At 36.7% G+C, this 22,713-nt stretch overlaps 1 protein-coding gene across 1 annotated transcript in view; it reads left to right on the forward strand.

The window, feature by feature from the left end:
- The first annotated feature begins 1,144 nt into the window (after nucleotides 1-1,144).
- The window catches only part of SORBS2 (sorbin and SH3 domain containing 2), a 300,348-nt gene continuing 278,779 nt past the window's right edge, over nucleotides 1,145-22,713 (forward strand). The window contains exon 1 of the mRNA XM_016143937.2: nucleotides 1,145-1,324. The gene's annotated coding sequence lies outside the window, so the exon portion shown is untranslated. The remainder of the gene's footprint in view (nucleotides 1,325-22,713) is intronic.

Here is a 22,713-nt window from a genome sequence, read left to right on the forward strand (position 1 = left end):
AATAAACCTTCAGTGTTCTGCTAAGGTGAAAGACAAGCAGTCAGACCACCTGCTGTTTTTAGCCACACCTTAACTTTACCTCCAAAGATCCATTATGTCACCAGATCCAGAGCTTCTTCAGGCTGACACCTTGTGAATTTTGTCACTTCTTGACATTCTCCATTGGTAGTTTAGGATCCAGCTTTTCCTGGTCACTTACCACTGCTCTCTAGTTTTCTAGATTTGGTTGCAATTTTTCCACTTCTTTGCCTTCATGGGTTTGTTGTTTTTAAAACAATAAACTTTATTGTCATTCTAGTGAGGTTTTATGAGGGAGAGAAGGTTAAATGTATGCAGTCAATTCACCATCTTTAATTTAAAGCCTCTCATTTAGAAAAATAATATACCAATGGGTATATTTTAAATATCCTGTACTAAACCCTTGACCAAAGTAAAGTAGAAAATTGAATCTAATAGATGGAGAGAAGAAGATAAAGCTGTGGTTTTATTCCTTTTTTATTTTGCTTGCTTTCATAGAAGAAAAGGTCTGATATTTCTTTCTGTTACTTTTCTTCCAGAGATGTTAACAAAGGCTTTACCATCTTTCTGTCATTGATCTTTATGTTTTCATTATCATAACCGTATTAAATCAACCATAAATATTGTAAGAGTATTTTGCGTAAGAGATTTATAACACTTTCTTGAAATGGTTTCAGTAGCTTTATTCGACTGCACCTCCTGGCTTTTTTAATAGCCCTCTTAATATATTCTGTCATTCCCATCTGTTTTGATTTAATGTTGATTATACAGACACACGCGTTACAAGAAGCCAGATGATCACTTCAGCACTGAGTTATGTGTGCATTAGACCCAAAGTATTTTCAGAAATGAAACATAAGACTGCTATTGTTAAATTATATTCAATTTATTAAGTTACTCCTGGGTAGATTATGTAGACCTTTGAAAAATTAAACATTAGACATATTCATAGAAAATCATGCCACTGCATTTTAACCAGCTACTAATTCCCTAACCAGGGAAAATATATTGAACACAGTCGAAGGTTAAGGCAGAGGAGTACAGTGAGACTAGGAAGCAGCCAATCAGATGGCGAGGGTCTAAAGATCTGATGCCTCCAGGCAAGCAGCACCAAGCTGTGCTGGTTAGTCTCCTCTCATTGCAGACGAACACCACCACATACACGTCGTAAATGCTCCCCGTGTGGGCAGCAACCACCAAGCAGACCCTGTAGCTGAGAAGAGAGGGATACATGCCCAAGCAACTCATTCTGCTCAGCAGCGGACAAGACAGCGATATTCCTGTGCTGGAATGTTCTCATTCAAAGGTATCGATTCTTTTTCCTTGAGTTGCTATGTTTCTGAAGGATTACGGAAAGTAGAGATGCTGGTGCTAGAGGATGATCTCTCTGCTTTCTAGTAATGCTTTGTTCCTGTTCTCAGTCTAAATGTCAGCCTTTTAAGATGGTTAACCTCTGGGGGAGACGGTAATAAGCGGAATAAAGGAACACTTTACATTGCTTAAGCTGACTGCGCACAGACCCTTTATTAGGACAGACTCTTTGTTACTGTTGCTATTGTTCTGAAGGTAAACTGGCTAAAACTGCAGCTTAAAAACCATCACATTCTGCTACCTTTATAACTAAGAGACCCAGGGAGGGAACGGTTGGGGGCGGGGTGGAGAGCAGGAAGGGGCTTAAAGCTTGCTGCAATTTATCTAGCTATCTACCAGCCTCAGAGAGAAAAAGGGCCATACTGCTGATCTAAAGTACAGAAAGAGAATTTTGTCACTATGAGGGTTCCTCTATGCTTTTGAAACAAGTTTTATAAAAAATAAGCACTTTGCATATTCTCATCATGCTTAATAAAGATGCCTTAATTATCATTTATTACTGACAGCTGGTGTAATCGTCCAAAAGTCATCAGCATATTAGGAGCTCTTGTTTTAGTTGCCAAGGTAATAGGAAGGATAATTTAATACGTTACAGAGTAACAAAAGACCCATGAGAAACATATGCATTAGGTGAGGCAAGAGATTGCTTTGTGGAGCATTTATTTTTTGGAATGAGTCTCTTCTTTTGTCTCTCCTCTGCATCAATTATCTGTTAGAAGGAATGTATGAAACAAGGACCACATATTTAGAGTAACACAATTATTTCTTCTGTACATTAAGCAACATTTAATTTGTGCGTATGACATTAAATTGTTAGCCATATGGAAAGGTTTCAATGGTAAGTTGTTCACTATCCTCCATGGAACATTGGAAATCACACATTTGTGGGCTATCAGTGTTGGCTTGGATGAAGTTGAGATAAACTGTTGTCCCAGGGAGCAGAAATAAAAGCAAGGAGTGCTCAGCTTCATTTTCCAGTTATCTCGCAAAAGCATGGCCCATTACATTTTAATCTTTATAGCTAATTGTCAGGGCTAATATTTTCATATCTCTGAAAGCTCTCCTAAGTAATGCAGATTCTTTTTGTAGTTATTTTTTAAAAGAGGGGAAATATTAAGGCATTGATGATAGTTTCTAAATGTCCTGGCCGGTGGTGTTTTTATTTCTGTTTTTATTCATTTATTTACTAATTATGGTCTGTAGCGCTAAATACACTTTGCCCCTGCAACATCAATTTTAAATTTTAAGGTTTAAAAATCAAAACAAATAAAAATAATTATATTTGTATTATATGTCAAATTTTTGACTCATTTATTTCTGTGTTTAAAAAATATTGCTTTGGAGAAGGCAAAATTAACTGATTAATTGGGTGGCCATAGAGAGTTCGTTAATAGCATTGATGAATGGTAATAGGAATATAGGAATTAGTATTATTTTGCAGAAGCGAATACAGAAGGATAATATCTTATATTTGAGCTATAAGTGTTCTGACACTGAAATGATGTGAGATTTATTTCTACTAAAGGAAGAATAAAAAGAACAGTCAAGATGTAATCTTAGAAAATAGAGTTAGAGTCGATGAAGCTTTTCAGGGTGTTAGGAGACAGATTAAAGGGAATGATTTCAAGCAAAAGGAGGGGCATTGCACTCTGAGGCAGATTAGGGGAAAAATAAAGGACCCAGACTGGCCTTGGGCACAGACAGACCTGGATTAAATCCCGCTGCTGCCCCCTACTTCCTGTGCAACCTGGGTAGATTATCCCCACCCAGCTGGCTTCTGAGAGTTAGGAGTCCATATAATTATAAGTAGTTCACATAACTATGAAAAGGGTATAATTAAAAAAACATGGCATCAAAGTCGATTGTGACCTTGTTAGGACTGATGGGTGGAGACACGCCTCCTCCTTATACTTATAAAAGGGGATTCACTGCAAGGGAAGAAGAAAGGCCCTTTTGAGTTCACCTCTGTCCTCTACCCTCTTTGCTCTCTTCCATTCCCCAATAATGTTCTACCTTCTGAAAGTGTAATGCCTTGAATCCTATTTAAATGCAAATAGCCTTGGCAAGACTACTTTAAGATATTATTACTCCTTGGTCTACTGGAAGGACCTGAGAGCGGATGCTGATAGGGGAATGCTGAGTAGGAGAGAGATTTATTTATTTATTTTTTAAATGGAGGGTGGGAAGTTCCAGGTAAAAAGGATGCTATTGAGAAAGGAAGAGCTAATTGGTGAGTCTAATGACTGGGAAACTATCCTACCAAAATAACTTAATAAATGCCTACAATGCTTACAGAGAGATAAGGCCAATGAGGAACATAAAATTAGGCTGTGGGTTGAAAATAAAGTGGAAAGCCTGGATAACCAGCAGGCTTGATGAGACGCATGATACAAACACACTTTGCTTTTCTTGGTCACCTATGTGGATGTTTGCTGTAAGCAGTGACTTCGTGCTCTTCATAAGAACTTATTGGCTTAAAGGAAAATAAATGAGGGCAAAGAAAGTAAAAGCTAAGCTACAGAACAAATTTTATTTTTACGGCATAATAATTTTTGCCAGAGTGCATGTCAGGAGTTAATGTAAAGAACAACTTTGTTGAAAACTACCTCTGACTGTAAGCACCAGTCAACCTAGATCTGAACATAGAACATCAATACAACCTCTGAGCAAGAATGATCTTCACATTTGTATAGCTCTCCAAACTCTCCCCATTCGAAGTGACTCAACTACACCGCCTAGATTTTCTTAAATATTACTTCCATTATTTCTTGATATTACTCCGATTCATTCCTGAGCTCCCATCTATTTAGAAATGATTAGATCTAGAGGAGGTTGCATGCCACTTGAGGACCGAATATTTAGGACACTGCCCAGGCAGGGTAGTAAATGGGATGGTCCTGATATTTTCAAGGTCATTCCCACTTACTGACCAGTGTCTTAAATTTTACCTTTAAATTGCTGAAATATAAACACCTCTTTATGAAGTAAGGCTATAAAAAAGCTATTTTAAATTTTCCCTTTTACCACTTTTAATTTTCTTCCTTTCTTTTTATAGTTTTGTGCATGTTTGTTTTCTTTACCAGATTGGAGTTCTTCCAGGAAAATGATAATTCCGACTTTAAATTTATCATTGCCTAGCAAAAAGCCTACCGCTTAGAAAATATTACACTAATATTTGCTCATCTTATTAATAAAATTCATTTCCCAAGAAGCCCATCAGCGTATGCACATTGAACTACCAAGATACCCAAGTTACATGAAGGAAACATGACTACATTAAAAGCATCCATTTGACTTCTCAATAAAATCTATGAATTAGGGAAAGTTTACCTTCGTTCAACATCTCTCGGCAGCATTAAGTCAATATATCCTGGCACTCTTGTGGTACTGCTATTACCAAAGGACTGTGTTTATGCCCAAGAAAATCTGATAAGTTCACACTGATAGAATAATAGGTCACTCTCACTAGTGTAGGAGCCAAGTCCAGAATGTGCCATGTCCGGGAGGGCTGGTGTGAACTGCTATAAGGAGACGTTGGAATTATCTGTTACCTACTGGGAGATGGGGGTTGGCACCTTAAAAGGGACAAAAGGCAAGGACTATAGAGCAGCAGCACTAGCCAGGCAGTGAGCTGGGCTTCTGGAGTCATATCAAGGACTTCAAGAATGAGCCAGGCTGATCAACCCCGCTCTAATCTTCAGAAAACACATTAAGCCCTTTCTGAGACACTGTTTGAACAGTCTTATTTCATCTCTCACAATTTTATAAATCCTTCTTATGACTTTTCAAAATCTTTGTCATAAACTGAGAAAGGAAGCCAAGTGTGTGTTTCCCTTAATAAGCCTAAAGTGATGGTGCCATGGTACCTGCCTATTAACAACCAGGATTGTGTTATTGTAAAATAAGGCAGTTCATAGAAAATAAGGGAGTTATTTGGTCCAAAGACTACCCCGCCCTCACCCAAAGAAAAGTTGTCTTGTTTTGTTTTAGTATGATGTCATTAAAGAATCACTTAGAGGTAGTGTCTGGGTTTATGACCTGTGAATCAGTGTAAGATATCATTTCTCTCCCCTATTTAAACTCTACTATTAGAAGTTTTCCGATGGGCAGACACAGAAAAAAATTTGTATGTCTACTTGGTGGACATTCAGCTTCCTCTTGTACCACCTGAGGACTCTAGTCCATTCATATTTCATTACAAAGACATTTGAGCTTCCTCCCCCTCAACACCATAAGAACAGACAGTCATCATTATACAGGTCAAAGTATAATTTCTGAAGTGTCTCTCTAAAGCCTATTCAGCCTATTCTCAGAGGAAAAACGAGCAACACTAATTTAAAAAACAGACTCCCAACACGTTAAAATGTGTATTAAAATTTAAAATACTATTCCCAGCATGTTCTTTTGTTACTCAAGGCTCCAAATATGCCACTCTCGACTGGTCCAATTCCTTCTAAAGTGTGGCATAATAGAATTTGAATTTTTCAGTGAAGTGGGCCTTGGTTCAAATCTCAACTGTACCATTTTAGTAGTTGACCCTTTGATTTCAATCCATAAAATAAGACTGACATCCATCTACCTTATACTTCACTTATCCCATTTAACCTGTAGTTAAATAGGATAATGAGTGTCTAGTATCTATAATGCCATCTGTCGCAGAGTAGACATTTAATAATTTGGAAACAATTCTTTCTGCTCCAGAGTCAAGTCCAAATGTGATACTTGTCATTGCATAGAGGGGACTTTTACTTACCTGACATATGCCTACGTTAGCAGCTTTGCCTCCTGCCTGGACCGATCCACTGCTTATTTCTCAACCTTATTCTCTGGCAATACTTGGAGTTTGCAAACATTGTTTGCTGTTTTGGTCTGTATTCCACTATGTTTGCCTTTACATGTTTTGTTGTTTCCTTGACGTGGAATGCTGCATTTCTCTCTTCTTCTATTTCCCAGGAATCTGCTGTTTGTCACTGAACCCATAGTTCAAGGGTGATATGCTTCTTCTCAATGATATTCTTTTTACCTTAATAAGATAGCTAGTATTTGATGATTCTTACTACCTACCAGGTGCTCTTTTAGGTAAATATTTTATATGTTATCTAATTTAATATCGAAATTCATTATTCTACTCATCATAATATATTGTCTGTCTTCCTCACTACATTTTGAGTGTAGCAAAAAAGTGATTAGTATAGCTTGAATGAATGAATGAATGAATGAACAAATAGCTAGATAGATGGGGAAAAGAAGATAGAGAGGACAAATTTATACTAGGGGATGTGAAACTGTTCTCTGAGATGGGTCAATATTTTAGGGAGCAAATTGTAATGAAGTCCAAGAATTTGAGAAGACATTATTTAAATGAATAAACAAAAACAAACTTAAACCAGAAAGTACATTACATCAATTGACTCATTTAAACTTACTTTAAAAAACTCAAGAGAAGAGGGATTTTATATACCTTATTTCATAGATGAGACAACAGAGAGGTGGCCAGACTTGTCTTAGACTATACAGCTGGAAATTAGGAAGCTGAGATTTGAACTTAAGTTTGCATAACTCTAATGTTCGTACCCTTTATACTCTGCTGTTCTGACTCTTTAAGTAAATTGTGGGAGATGGCTCAGGCTAGAGAAAAATAAATTATTTTGGAAGGAAAAGAGATGACAATCAGGAGATTGAAAGTAAAGGGAACTTAGATACTGAAGGAGACAAGTCTTCCCTTCCATGTTAAACTAGTTGAGGATTGTGAGATTTCCCTATCTATGCAGTGTATGCCTCATAAGTCCCCCCGTACTGTAGACACTGAAGACTAACCACGTATATGGATTGCATTTCTCTGGGTGAGGGAGTAGAGGATGGGAAGGGAATTCAAGAAAACTGAAAGAGGAAAAGACATAAAGGCCAGGATCATGAACTTTGGAGGCAAAAATACCCCTTTCTCCTCTGATCCCATCCTCATTGTGGGTGTATGACTATTGAAGGATGGGGTAGAAATTGGGGGAGTGACAGTGCCAAGTTATGGCTCATGGACCCTTATGTTGGGCTACTGTCTGGGGAGATTTATCTCATTTTACCACTCTAACCCAGGTAGTCCTTGATTTAGGATGGTTTCTAGAGTCAGAGGGCAATCCAACAGGTCATAATTTACACTTTATGTAATTGAATCAAATGTATTTTGTCTGTTTGTTAAAATAAAAAACTAAGTGACATTTTGGGGAAAGTTCTACTACCTTATGCTATTCAGCACTTTAGATTTTGCATTTTAAAATTGTATGCTGTAAAATATGTCTTATTTACAAAATTTGGTTCAGATATGCATTGTGTTGAATTTCTTCCATTGATATATTTTTAAAAGAATGAATCCATTATTTGGAGGAGAAAATTAGGTGGATGAGGAGATGGAAATTCATGTTTTATTTCATTTGGTTTGTATTCCTTTTGCTGACATTTTGATTAGAACACTCTCTACCAAGGGAAACTATTTTGAAATATAGCTGCTTAATAAATCTCATACATTGATTTTTCTAGAATTCATATCTATATCTAACTCTCATCACAAGTTTTTTTTGCCTCTAGAACTTCAGATTCTTTCAGATAGCTAAACTTACAAACATATCCGTGGGGTCATTGCTATTTTCAACCCATATATTTTTCTTCCACTTTCACTACTGCCTTAATTCACGTTCTCAATTTTTTTTGTTCAGATTATGCCAAGAACCTGGAACAGACCTCTTGGTGCACCCCCTTCAATCTCTGCATAATGGCCAGCATTCTCCTTCTAAAATACAAATTTACTCATGTAGGCAACTCCTTTAAACTTTTTAAGATGGCTCTTGGTTCTTAGAATCAAGTCCAACTTCTCTCATGGCTTGCAGTCTTTCTTGATCATGTACGTGAGATTTTCCCTGAATTGTCTCTGAATCCACCCCTTCCGCCCTACGCACACACACACACACTGTATGTTCCATACATTTTGAAATAATTGTAGGCTGTCAAACATATCTTGTTATTTCACCACCCCAAGCACTTTCCGAGTGATGCTGCTTCTACCTGGAGCATATCCTTCGCCTTTTTATTCCTGTCACTTCCCCACTCCTACCCCTAACACCTCCATCTTTGTGTGTCACATCTCACAGCAGTCCTCCACATAGTCTTTCTACTGCTCATATATTTATGCAGTATAAATTAGATCTCCCTCCTCTAATCTCATTTAGCATCCTATTCATTGTGTTTTTTGTCAGTTTCTTTCTTTAGTTCTGTTAGTATTTGCTTTATATCTTCTGGTATTCCCTGATTGGGAGCATATATATTGATAAGTGTTATATCTTTTTTATGTATTGTCCCCTTTATCATTATGCAATGTTCTTCTTTGTCTCTTGTTACATTTTTATCTTGAAGTCTATCTTGTCAGACATAAGTATGACTACACCTGCTTTTCTCTGAATGCTATTTGCTTGGAGTATCATTTTCTATCCTTTCACTTTGAGTCTATTTGTCCTTGCAGCTGAGATGTGTCTCTTGTAGGCAGCATATGGTTGGGTTTTGTTTTTTTGATCCAATCTGCTATTCTGTGGCTTTTTATTAGTGAGTTCAGTCCATTTACATTTAGGATGATTATTGAAATATGAGGTTTTCCTATAACCATTTTATCTTTTGTTTTCTGGTAGCTTGCAGTCTCCATTGTTTCTTTGTCATATTTCTAACATATGGGCTATGTTTTGTTTATGTTTGCCTGGTTCTCAATAAATGTTTGTGGAATAAACGAATGATCTAACAATAAGTAAAGCAAGAATCCTTTATAATAAAAATGGCAAAAAAATATATTTTCTATAAAAATATAATAAATGAAATGCTATAAGAGGATCTGTAGATAAAATCAAATATACTGTCTAAAGATTTGTCAAAGTTGGGCAATGACCAGGAAATAAGTTAAGATTTGAATTATTATCATTTTTCATTCTTTCTTTAAAATGTTGCCCATTCAGTGTGCTTCCCTCTGACCTAAGCTAAGTCAAAATTTTGAAGACATATTCTTAAATTTTGCTAATTAATACAATATGCCTTTCATGTGTTGATAATCTTATCTATACATTTAGTTTGGCTTCCTCATTTATTCAACTTTATGCTATTAGGAGAGACTTGACAGGGTTCATAAATTTCTTAAAATGGTCAACTTTTCATTGCAATAGTTGCTCTATCTGCTGATTGACAGAATCAAATGGGTAAATTAAGCCTCCAAGCAATCACAAATTGATGCTGCATTAGATTTTTTGGTTAAGGTCATGACTGCCAGATCAACCCATTATAAAGAGAGGTTTGCCTTTTTGCAATTATTAGGTAATCCGAAGGTTGGTAATTTGTCACTATTTGGGAGATCTTGTTTCCCAAATAACTACTATGTTTGTGCACATGGAAATGGTCTTAAACAGCCTCAAGAGCTTTCCTGGATAGATCTTTCTTGAATATGTTCGAATAGTGATCTATGAAAGAAGTATTTTCCTAAAAACACCATTTATCCAATTCTATTCCACCAAAAAAAAAAAAAATTCCAAAAGTCTCCTAAAGATTATTATTAAATTAAACCATCTACATGAGAGAAAATATAGATGACACATACAGATTTACTGTGGAATTTTTTTCTCTCATCCTAATTATTAAATATACCCTAGTTTCTTTATCCTATAGGTATAAACCAAAATGACATTTTTTCCATTACACTCCCAGAAATAATTAGGACAATTTGGGGAGCACCTGTTCTTCCAGTAATTCCCTCAGAATATAAACCAATATGAATGGCAATGGGAGACCTGAGATGAAGAAACACATTGTCTCTTTCCCTATTATCAACTCTCTCAGGACAAAAACTTCAATTCTGATTTTCTCTTTTGAAATGAAGTCAGAGGCACAGGTGGTAATTATTCTATATAAGAACATGAGGATACATTGTCCCGAGGGTTAAGAGTAAAGAAAATTTGAAACTGGGGAAATGTAGTCATGTAAATAAAAGCAGTACTCGACATGAGGAAGAGAAAAGGTGCTTCATTAATCTTTGGGGCACCTGCTGTCCCAGAAACATCTACAAATTCTCTCCTCCCACTAGTATTTGAAAGTTATGTGTAAATTCCAAAGAGAAGAAAGAGAAAAGGAAAAGTAAAAGGATTTTGGTCAGTATCTTGTTTAGTTTCTTTGAGTTTTATTTTTCTTATATGTAAACTAAATAATTTGAAGTTTATGATCTCCAAAGTGCTTTCCACCAGAATGACTACATGTAAGATATGAAGTGAGGCTGGAGAAATAGATGCAATTCGTTTATTGAGGAAAGGAGTAAGAAAGACAAACTACTAGAGGGAGTGGGCTAGGTCAAAGAGTAAGAAAGTGCAATGACTCAGAGAGTCTATCATTGAGAAAATCATGGGAAATAATGCACAACAAATAGATAGGACCATTCATTTAGTTAAGATTTTAATGTGCCTACTATGCATCTAGACAGAAAAGATCCAGGGATAAATAAGGCAGACAAGCCCTCTGTTCTCATGTAGATAATATACTGGTGGGAGAAGACAGGTAATAGACACATAGTCAAACAATGTAATCTCACAGCCCTATAATGTAATGGTTAAAGACATAGGCTTTGGAGCCAGACTGTCTGGTTTCAAATCCCAGTTCCCTAAACTTGACCTTGAGCAAGACATTTAAGCTTTTTGTGCCTCAGTGTCTCACCTATATAATGAAGATAATAACAGTGCCTACCTCACAGGGTCAACATGAAGATTAATGAGAAAAATACATGTAAAACCTTTAGAGTTTTTATTGTATTTACAGAACAGTATCTGACACATGGTAAATCTGAAATAAATGTCAGCTATTATTATTGAAGTGGTAAGTGCTGTGATAATAATGAAGCAGAGAAAGGCAGGGTTTTTCAACAGCAGCATTATTAACATTTGGGGCTGGATACGTCTTTGTTGTGGGGGGCCATCCTGTGCATTGGAAGATGTTTAGCAGCATCCTTCATCTCTACCCACTAGATGCCAGTAGCATCCTCCAGGAGTGACAACCAAAAATGTCTCTAGACGTTGTTAAATATCCACTGGGAGGCAAAATCACCCCTGGTGGAGAGCCACTGGATTAGAGGATAGACAAGTGCAGTATTTTTAAATAAGGTGATACGAAAGAACTCTTAGAATAGAAACAAGAACAGAATCCTGAACGGTGAGAAAGAAGCGGCCGCAGAAAACCTGGAGGGAGAGTGTTCCAGGAGTATACTCAGCAAAGATAAAGGCCCTGAGGCAGGAACAAGTTGGTATGGCCAGAGTATAAATGTCAATGAAGATCATGATAATGCTGAGAAGACATTAGAGAATTTTAAGCAGGAGAATAACATGAGTTGATTTATGTTTTATAAATTTATTCTCAGTCTGCAGAAGGGCAGACAGGAAGCACAGAGACCAGGGAGAAGATGAGTGCATAGTGAGAGATGAGGGACTTGGACAGGGGTAGTCAGAGTCCTTGGTTGTAGACATTGTGAGATCTAATAAGATGCTGATATATTACAGTGGAAGAACCAAAGGATGGGTTAAGTGTATGAGGAATCGATGGTAAATGGGAGAGGAGCAAGTTTGTGGGGAAGGACTTTAGTAAATTCGTAGGTCCATCTTAGCCTTGTAAAGTTTGAGCTCCTACTATTCATCTAAGCACTAACTGGGCTGTTGATACTACTAGTCTGGAGATCAGATGAGAGGTTGGGGCTGGAGCTGTATGTTTGGGAGTCATCAGTATTAAGATAACATCTAAAATGTGGGACCATCTGAGTTTCCCAAAGGAGAAAATAAGGTGAAAAGCCAGGGACTGAGTTCTGAAGCATTCTTATATTTAAAGAATGAAGGAATGGCTAGTGATATAAGAATAAACCCCAGAAACTGTGTGGTATCCTAGAAGATAGGAAAAGAAGTGCTTCAACAAGGAATATGTCATCTGAGTTGAACACTACTAAGTAAGAAGAGGACTGAATTCACATTTGGGTTAGACAAGATGGAGAATGCCCATGACTGTGATGACAGCGGTTCCACTGGCATGATGGAGATGAAAGGTACGTCGAAGTGTATTATCAAGAGAGGGAGGTAAGAAAGTTAAGACAGAAAGTGTAGGCATTTCTGCTGGGAAGGAGATTGAAGAGATGGAGTAACAGTTAGAGGGTGATGTGGGCCAAGGAAAGCACTAACTTTGTTAAGATGGAAAGTATTACAGCATATTTGAATGCTAATGGATCTATTCCAGTAAAGAGAAAAAAAAATTGGCAATTCTGAGAGACATTAAAAAATAATTGCATGGGAGAATTTATTGAGTAGTGGAAGAGGTAAAACCTCCAGTACACAGTGAACTAGTTTGTCCTATATAGAGACAAAGAGGGACAGCTCAATAAAATGGCAGAGAAGAGAAATTTAGGTAAAGTGGTGTATTTGGGTAATCAAATAAAGCAATTCTCATCAGAAAACTTTTATTTTTTTCAATGAAATATAAAGCAAGATCATCAGTGGACGGTGTGCCCCTAAAGAGCAAAGGTTGAAGGATCGAAAAGATTAAAAAGTGTCAAGTAGTCCTTTAGGAGAGTGAACAAGATATACATATTTGGGGAGGAGGATAAACCACGTTGGGATGTGAAGATAGACCTAGGGGTTCTTTTTAACAAAGGATTCAGTGTGTTTGTTCTTTTGCCCGGAAGGTATGGGGTTCCCCAATTTGAAGGTAATCACTAAGGAGGGCTAGTCGACAATGAGATTAAAGAGTTATGGTGTCATTATAGAGCAAAAGGTTTGAACTCAGGCACCTGATCAAACAGTCATTTCACTTAACTCTTAGGATATCTCTGTTAAGAAATCGTATCAATCCTACTGCATGACTGAGTAAACAGAAATAAAGATGTTAACTCATCCACAATTACACAGCTAATAAACTGCAGAGCATTATATACTTTACAAAAAGGTACTAAAGTGGCCATGGAACGCATTTCTCAAAGGTTTAAGAAGCGCTTTCATCTAATTCTCTTAAGGTGCTCACTCTCACATTAGTATAAGACTAGTGAATTTTCCTTAAGATTAAAATAGCAAGCAGACAATAAACTGTGTCATAATTAGAATCAGTCAAATTCCATGTTAGAATAGAATTATTCAAGAAGACAATTGTGAGTGGAATATCAATTAAATTTAGAATAAAAATTATCATGCTCGAATTTTTCAGAACGTAGTCCTATCACTCTCTAAGAAATTGAATTTACTTTTCAAAGCATTCTAATTAGACATTCCAGAGGAATTTCCACCTTTAGCAAAATTGATAACTAGTACTGTGCTAGGCTGTTAGCAGTGAGAACAGGAGATAGGGAGCAGGAGTGGGTAGGAAGGCTTTTGCACATTCTGGGTCCTGGAGAGCAAAGGAAATTCGTTGTAAATTGCATCTCTATTAACCACGATGACTGTATTTTCTGGCCTTGAAATTGGGACATGTGGCCTGACCAATAGACAGAATATTCACAATTAGGAATATCACAGAAATATGGACTTCATGGTTATCATACTATAATCAGTGGCAGAAGGGTCAGTTTAGAAAAATCAGGCTTAAAATTCAGGTCAAATTAGAGATTTACTTAAAAATTAATTTCTGAATATGTCACATCTGTGAACATTTAATGCTCATCTTGGAAGCTCATCACTAACTTCTCCTAAATCTCCCCTTTCTGAGTTCCCATACCTGCTCGGTATACAGTTAGTGGCTTTTAGCATGGTCCGCTGCCTGTGCTGAAGCTCGTCAAGTCTTCGTGGTCCTGGCACCTAGTCGAGTGCCCTATCTCAGTACCTCCTCGTTAACTGTTTGTCGAAGGCATGTAGGATGGGGCCAGCCACAGCCAGAGTAAACCACATTCCTTGCTACTTTTCCTGTGAAGCCTTCGTGCTTACTTTTTTAGGTACATCTGAATCTGGAACTCAGTTTGAATAGCAGATGCCTCCTCATTGAAAACTTTCCTATGCACTGGCCTCCCACTTTATTTTCAGAGATAACCTATGTTTCTTTTCCATGTTCTTCTGTAATGCTCCTATATTATACCTCAGTTTGATTGTTGGTGTCTCTATGGAGAGTAAATCATGTTTTCCACCTATAAACACACCTCAGCAATAGCCCACTTCACTAGTTTTTAACCAGATAGATTCAAATTGGTGACAATTAACCCTATCAATACCCTATTTAAAGTTAGTATGTCTTCAGAACTCATTCTTGGGTACTGACAATGGCTACTCAGTGGTCACAATGCTGTCCTTTTTTGTTGTGTTTGTCCTGATGATTATATATCTTAACATTGGTAAAGCACTTAGAATGGTGCTGGTACATAGCTAGCTCAGTTTACGTGTTTGCTATTACTTGGTTGTCTCTGCATTTCAACAAGCACATGAGGACAAAATAAATGGGTGCAAAATTCAAGGAATCTCTTCAATATGTAGTCTCTCATCACTTTTATTTCTGCCCTCATTATAGACAAGTGGTATTTAAGCATGAAATAGTAAATGGGCGATTTCATATTGACAACAGAGACTCAGTCCTGTCTGGTAGGGCAGAGGCATGCGGAACTAGCAGATACATTGGTTTAAACCCCTTGTGCCTTTAAGATCAAAAAAGACTCTCATTTATTGAATTCGGCTTGGGTTTTATTACACGACCCAATAGAGCAACTGGTACTTTGTCCATTGGTTTATGGGTATAAACTGTATTTCCTGTGTTTTTACTTTATAATTAAAGAAAGAACAATAATACCCTTTGGTTGTTGCTTTATTTTGAAATCTCTATTTAATATGAGTAGAAAAATATAATATATTTGATATGTAGAAGATACAACCAAAACATCTAAGGTGCAAATAATGCAAAAGCTGCTTGACTCTGTAACAAACTCTCTGCAGGAGTCATTATCAAGTACCTCGTATTTAGTGGAGTCTAAGGATGCACCTTGGAAACCATAAAAGGAGCTTCAGGAAAAGGTACTCAGTTTTGAGTGTCTAGGCAGGCTCAAATGTTAACAACTGCCTTGTTTTCTCTCTGAAAGTCTTTTTTTTTTTTTTTGTTACTGTGTAAAATCTTACTTTGCTTTGTAGAAGGGGAAAAAAATTAAATTGAAGCAAATTGGATGCCCTTATTCTAGAAGGGTATCTTCATTTGGCTTTACCACCAGAGTACAAGCCCAAGATAGCAAGGAGAGTGCCATATTTTTATTTTTAAGGGCCTGCAGAGGTCATACCATCAAGAGTGGTACTCAAAACCATTTGCGAAATGAATAAATGAAGGAAAGAAGGAAAGTCCTTTTGTCCTCTAGACCCTCATCAAATAGTTTTTGAATTGCTGTGTTATCCAGTGAATGCATGAGGGAAAAGACACAAGGGTTAAGAGAGAAATCAGCAAAACTGACAGCTAGAGAGAAAGCCTACTGGGAATGAAACCTACTGGGAAAATTTGAGGTTATGTCTTCTCTAAAGATTTTATTTTTTCCTGTGGGGAAAAAGTGCTTTGAAGAAAAAACTTTTGATTTAGAACAAAACTAGAATTTCTGGGAAGCATGTATCATAGCAGGCTAGATATAGAAAGTTAAGAGCCAGACAGAGGTCAACTTTTTACCTAAGCTTTATAATCTTTTCAAGAAGGATTCTAATTTCAGGTGTCCTACTTTCACAGTGGCAATTGTGATACCACTGTTATCACTTAAACCGTGTCCTCCAAAATTCATATTTTTAATTCCTAGCCCCTAGTAACTCTGAATATGACCTTATTTGGAAACAGGTTGTTATTAATTAGTTAAGATGAGGTTCTACTGGGAGTAAGATGGGCAGCTAATCTAATGTGGCTTATATTCTTATAAAAAGGGGAAATTTGGACACAGACACACATACGCAGAAATGCCACATAAAGATGAAGGCAAACATCAGGTGATGAACCTACAAGCCAAGAAATGCCAAAGGTGGCCAACAAACCATGAGAAGCCGGAGGTGAGGCCCGGAACAGATTCTAACCCATAGTTCTCAGAAGGAACCACCACAACTATCTCCACTGACACCTTGAACTCTGACTTTTAGCTTCCAGAACTGTGATATAATAAAATTCTGTTGCTTAAGTCACTATATTTGTGATACTCAGTTATAGCAGTTCTAGGAAACCCAATAGACCCATAGAGATTATTTGATCACTGCCCTACTCCTTTAATGGCTACTGTTAAATACCACAGTTTGTAATAATTCTACAATAACCCTCTAGAAGTGCTGTAACTTTAAAGTAGATGTAAGGTCATTGAGTGGATGGTGTTTTTACCAATGAAAATGTAATTATCCATGAGCACTGAAGACACTACTAGTGCTAGTGATTCAGACCTTCCCTGAGGAAACTGGCCATTACTAGTCAGAGGAAAGTTTAATCAACTTTGTCTTTTTCAGGGGCTAAAAATATTCATTACAGCCTTGAGTGCATGGCATCTACATGTTTTCTCCATGTCATGATGATAAAAACACTTAACTAGGAGAGGAAGATATTTTTTGAAACAACATTTTGAAGCAGAAAGCTTAAGAATTCTGCTTTTCCCATGAGTACCAGGGCACTGATAATAGAGAATTGAAAACAGCATAGAAGGAGAATTGACAAAGTATTTCTCAGACCTTTGCATTTATAACAGATAAAAGTCTCAAGAAATTTTTATGAGCTGCTAGAAAAAGATGTGTTCCCTTTGGTAAGTCATAGAAAGAGATCACGGTGGGCCAAGGGGACTGAGCACAGAGTGGCCCATCTGCTCTAGGCAATTAGACAGATGACGTTCTCACACACTTGCCAGTGAATGCTGCCCTGCAATGCAGTGACATTACCTTTAGGTGACTGTTCTCTTCACATTTAGGTGACTGTTCTCTTCACATTTCAGATAGAAAAGGCCATACAGTTGGTTCAGATCCCTAATGGTCTTAATTTGGTAGAGATTAGTGGGTCTATTTTTAGCCTACCTTGTACTTAATATGTGGGGATTTTTTTTTTTTTAAATGACAGTGGTAGTCATTGGCTAAAGTATACATCATCACCCTTGCCATCCAGAATTAAGAGGTTCATAGAGTCACAGTGCTTCCTACTTGCTGGTAGTGGCAGGCGACACTATGAAAAGTGTGTAGATTATTCAAAGATGACTTAGCATCCTCTTCTAAACCCTCTAATGTTCTCTGTATAACTTCTCCAGATTCTTAGAGGATCAAAACACTTTTTTCTTCTATATTCACTGCCTTCCTCTCTGCTCTCCTTCAGACAATTTCCTCTCCATCTCTTAAGCAGAGTCATTCAGCTACTTCTAAGTAATCTCATGTCCTCATGATTTTGATTCCCATCCTGCAGTTGTTGTGTGTGTGTGTGTGTGTGTGTGTGTGTGTGTGTGTGTGTGTTCATTAATATATCAAGTAAGTTTCCTCTGTAAGAGATTGGCTGAGACAAGCTCACATAAGAATTCTTTTCCATCCACTTTTACTTCCTTACTCTGTAAACTTAGAGGCTAGACCATTTATTTATGCATCCTTGTTATTTTTCCTCTCTCTGTTTTCTTTTTGTTTCCTTTTTTTTATATAAGTATTTTTATTATAATTAGACTATAAGGTTTTTCAAGACAAAATTTTTCTCCTTAGTTCTTGAAATAGTGTCGAGTATATGATAAGTGCCCAACCAACATTTGTTGATAGATCGAATCCTCTCTCCTTTCCTACTTTTCCCCACATATTGCTCATTCTTTCCTTCTTTATCCTACCTTTACTTTGAATAAGAATGAAATATCTTAATGATACTTTCTTTAATGTGATTATTATTTATGTAATTTTCGCATAGAATTGTTCATATAATTATATCATAAAAAGTGAATGTTTCATCAATTTAAATATATTTATGTGTTATTCTTCATTTAGTCAATATGTCTCTAGTTTTGCTATTAATGAAATTATCTGTTTCAATAGAACAGGCATTTTAATGCATTGAGTTTTTAGAGAGACAAACATTTGGCACTTGGGCTTTTATAAAAAATATATGTCGCATTCATGTATTAATTAATAAAGGGAGAATTAGAAATTTACAGACTTTCTTACACACATCATTTCTACTTTTTCCATCGCAGAATTCTGCTTCATTTTATTTTATAGGAAGAAGAATATAAAAACTATGGTTTCACAATTTTTGGGAACAAATAATTAGCAATTCAGGGGACAGATCATATTTTATGAGTTGTATGACAGTGATAGGAAGAAATATTTTAGTGAAACTGATAAAGCTCAAGAGACTTTAAATCTCCCAATCTAAAACTATATTCTAGTGTTATCGTAGAGATACACTTTTCCCCCCACTGATATGAAATAATAGAAACTACAACTGTGCATTATTTTGTTATGTTTGGGGACTGGGGAGGTAAATAGGTGACACACACAGTAAACAAGTGCATAATTGTCAGTTTCATGTTTCCAATATAATGTATTGATTCTTACAGAAAAATAATGACCGTAACAATAGCAAGCATTTATTCTGCACTTTGTGTGTCAGATATTGGGTTAAGTACAACCACATAACCACATACATTATCTCATTTACTCTTCACAATCACACCCTAAGGCCAATTCTTATTATCTCCATTTACGGATGGCTAAATGAGGCCAAGAGGCAAAGTAACCTACCCAAGTTCCTCCTCCTTTCAATTGCAGAATGTTAAGACTCAAACTCCAGCTTCTCTAACGCCAAAAGTCAGGCTTTTAAAAATCTCTGCAATCTTAAAAAAAAAGTTGACCTTTGATAGAACATCAAGATGAGGTGTTTGATCGGACACTACTTCAAACTCAATTCTGAAAGACTCTGGGAGCTGGAGTGGCAGTGACTTAGAGGTTGGTGCCTTTCTACATCATGTCAGATTGAGTCCTTGAAGTTCCTCAGAACTGGTTTCATATCCTCCGAGTGTGAACTGGATCAAATAAACCCACGATGATCCATGGAGCACTCGTGGATGTCTGGGCCACCTGCCTCAGAAGGCTTCAGCTCAGATCTGCAGAATCAGAAATCCCACGAGGTGGTGCCCGAGAACCCACAAGCATCTCACAGGATTATTATGTAAACTATGGTTTAGAAACCACTGTTTTAAGCATGATTGCTTTCTTTTTATAGGCAGGAAAAGATTTCATTCAAATGTTTAAGTTTGAAAGAAAATCACTATAATTATGATAAACCTGGAGTTGCAAACTAGTGGCCTGAATGAAAGCTGCTTTTTTTTTTTTTTTTTTTTTTTTGGTCAACAGTTATTTTTTTCTCTTAGAGAGTTTGAGTGCCTGTAGAGAGGCTTTACACCCTCTATATCACTACGCTGCCTGCCGCTTCCCAGCCAGTCACACTTTTAAGATATCTGCCTGATCCCTGAAGATGGCTAGAAAAAAAGAATATTCTTTTAAATGGAATCCACTAGATTCTGAGATAAATGATAATACTTCTGAGACTTTTATCTGCCTGACTCTCCCACAGTGCTCTTGACTTGTCTACATAGTAGTTCTTCTCTTTGTTTATGGGATTAGACAAGAAAGGCTTTTTTTTCCCTTCTTCTTCTTCTTCTAACCCTGAATAAAAGGGCATCATCATATAAAATTTGTCAGCTCAGCACCTCGTGATAAAATAGAAGAGAAAGAATGGGAAAGAATATACTAGAAATATGAATATTTTTCAGAAACTAGGGAAAGAGAAACAAAATTTATATTAAATTGACAAGATAACATATCAGTAAAATGGATCAGACTTCACTGTCATTTGGTGATAAAAAGTTATAGGAATTATGTATCCCTTAAGTGTTCGGGGTATAATAACAGTACATATAGTGGCTTTGGAAGTTGGTTCTAGGTCAAAATTAATCAAGACAGTTTTGAGGAAAAAGATTACTTATTTAATGAATTAAAGCAAGCTAAAGAAAAAAGACAATAGAAATGACACGTAACCTTAAATTTATTCAATCTATAGGGATAATTAGAAGTAATTAGACTTTTAAATTTCCTACTGAATATACGTAGTTTTCAAATGAACACCTAATGGAATTTTGACTAATATTTTACTTAAGTAGGAGCCTTTAGTTAAGGGCCGAGTATTGAAAAATGTTTTGTTTTGTTTGAAAAGTTTTGTTTAGAAAACTAAACAAATAATAACCCCCAAGATATGTAGAAAAATAGCATTATTTTTAAAAAGCATGGCAGATATAATAAGAAGGAAAGTAAGAAATTGTATAACCCTCTTTTTTAGACTTTTCCTTGGTTTCATGGCTTGCATGGAGCTATTCAAGATTTCTTCTGCTGGTTAAAGATGGCTTATTGGTGATTAGGATTCATTGATAGAATTAATGTCAGGGTCGGCAATGGGTGAATCTCTAAGGGGAGCCGATAATGTATTCAAAAGTGGTTATAAATATCACTCACTTAGAAATAAAGAAAAATCCTAGTGACACATCAAAGAGCTTTCAAATGTGCCAGTTAGCCCAGCATGTTTCCTAGGGAAACATTGATAGGTATTGGCAAAGGCAAATCTATAAGGATGTTCAGTAGAGCAATATTTAATTAAATTCGTATAAAATAGAAGTAAACTATATTCCAAAACTAGATTTGTTTTAAAAATTTTGCTCTTATAATAGAAATCTATGTGGTTATAAAAAAAAATGTAGTGTGGGCATTTTGAACAACACGTTCACAACTAAATTCTTTCAAACCAAATCTCTTCCCGTCATCTACAAATGAGTAAATATTTCCATCACCACTAAGATGATCATGCCAAAAGCCTAAGAATTGTCCTTTAAAACGCTCTGAGAGCAGAGCGAAGTTACAGTGACCACCAAAAGGAGACGGTATCTTGAGACTGAAAAAGGAAGCAGGTAGCTCCATCGATTATAACAGAATTTGTTGTGGGGTAAGTCACTTACAGGGATAGGATCGAAGTGGAAGACAGCCCCACGGCCTGCATAGCTAATGTCTTCTACCAGACAGTTGTTACAGTAAGTGTTTTATAGTATAGCTAAGGTACTAAGGATTCACAAGACAAAGGGACAAGGAATGCAGTACATCCCAGGAACCGTACCTCCTGGTGGTCTTTGATGAATGATTGCTTACAGTTGATGCTAGAACCTAGTTTGATATTTATCTTGGTTGCCATGCCATTCTGGCCGTTACTAATGAGAATCTCTATGGCTCCATTGTGTAAGTTAAAAGAACGCAGATAATCTTTAACTATAAGGCATTGGTATGCTGCCTGAAACTAGTAAGGTTAGCCAGAGCTCACAACATGAAAACTGGAACAGAAAGAAAAGCAGGGGGTATGAAGATGGACAAAGTCTTGTTCACATCAACATCTATATACTCTCTCTTCCTTATTTTTTATCTTCCACACCAAATTCAGCAACAAATCCTATAGGTGGCAAGCTACTGCCTCCAAAACATATCTTCAACTCACCCATTTTTCTCTATCTCCACTGCTACCACCCTAGTCTGAGACGCCATGACTTCTTAACTGAAAACTATGACGTAGCCTCTTACCAATACCCTCTTGACATTGCAGCCAGGATAATCATTTTAAAAATCTAAGTAGGCTCACATTTACTCCAGTGCGTAAAGCCATCAGAGGTCCTCCATTTGCTTCACACATAATCCCAAACATGGCATATGGTCCTGTACAATGCAGTCCTTGCCTAGCTCTCCAACCCCACTTAACACTACTCTCCATCTTAATCTCTGCTGGTGTCCCTCCCTCCAAGTCTTCGTACATACTGTTCTTTGTGCCTAGAACTATTCCCTCCCATGTACCAAGGAAGTGCCTTCTTATCCTTGGCTTCTGTGATGTAGAATTGGTCCCCAATTTGTTCTTTCTTATAAGTACCCTGTAACCCTGCACTCAGACACACTATTACTTGTACATTTTGTAAATAAAATATCGTTTGCTTTAAGATCTGCTTCACTCACTAGATTATAACCCTATGAAGATAGAAGCATGTCTGCTTTTCACCCTGACAATCTATACCGTACCTATAGACACAGTACAGAACAGAGTCTGACACAGTTGTTAGTAACATATGTGGAACCGGTAAATAACGTTTGACATTTAATAATTATCATAACATATCACCAAATGTATTTTTTCAAATATACATTAACAAATATATGTATTTTGAATATGTAACTATAAATTTAAGAATATAACCAAGTTTTTTAATGGTTATCTCTGAGTGGTATTATGCATTTAAAAATATATTTCTGTTTGCCAGTTATCCACTGAGTA

Source organism: Rousettus aegyptiacus, unplaced genomic scaffold (assembly GCF_014176215.1).
Source record: "Rousettus aegyptiacus isolate mRouAeg1 unplaced genomic scaffold, mRouAeg1.p scaffold_m13_p_11, whole genome shotgun sequence".
Lineage (NCBI taxonomy): Eukaryota > Metazoa > Chordata > Mammalia > Chiroptera > Pteropodidae > Rousettus > Rousettus aegyptiacus.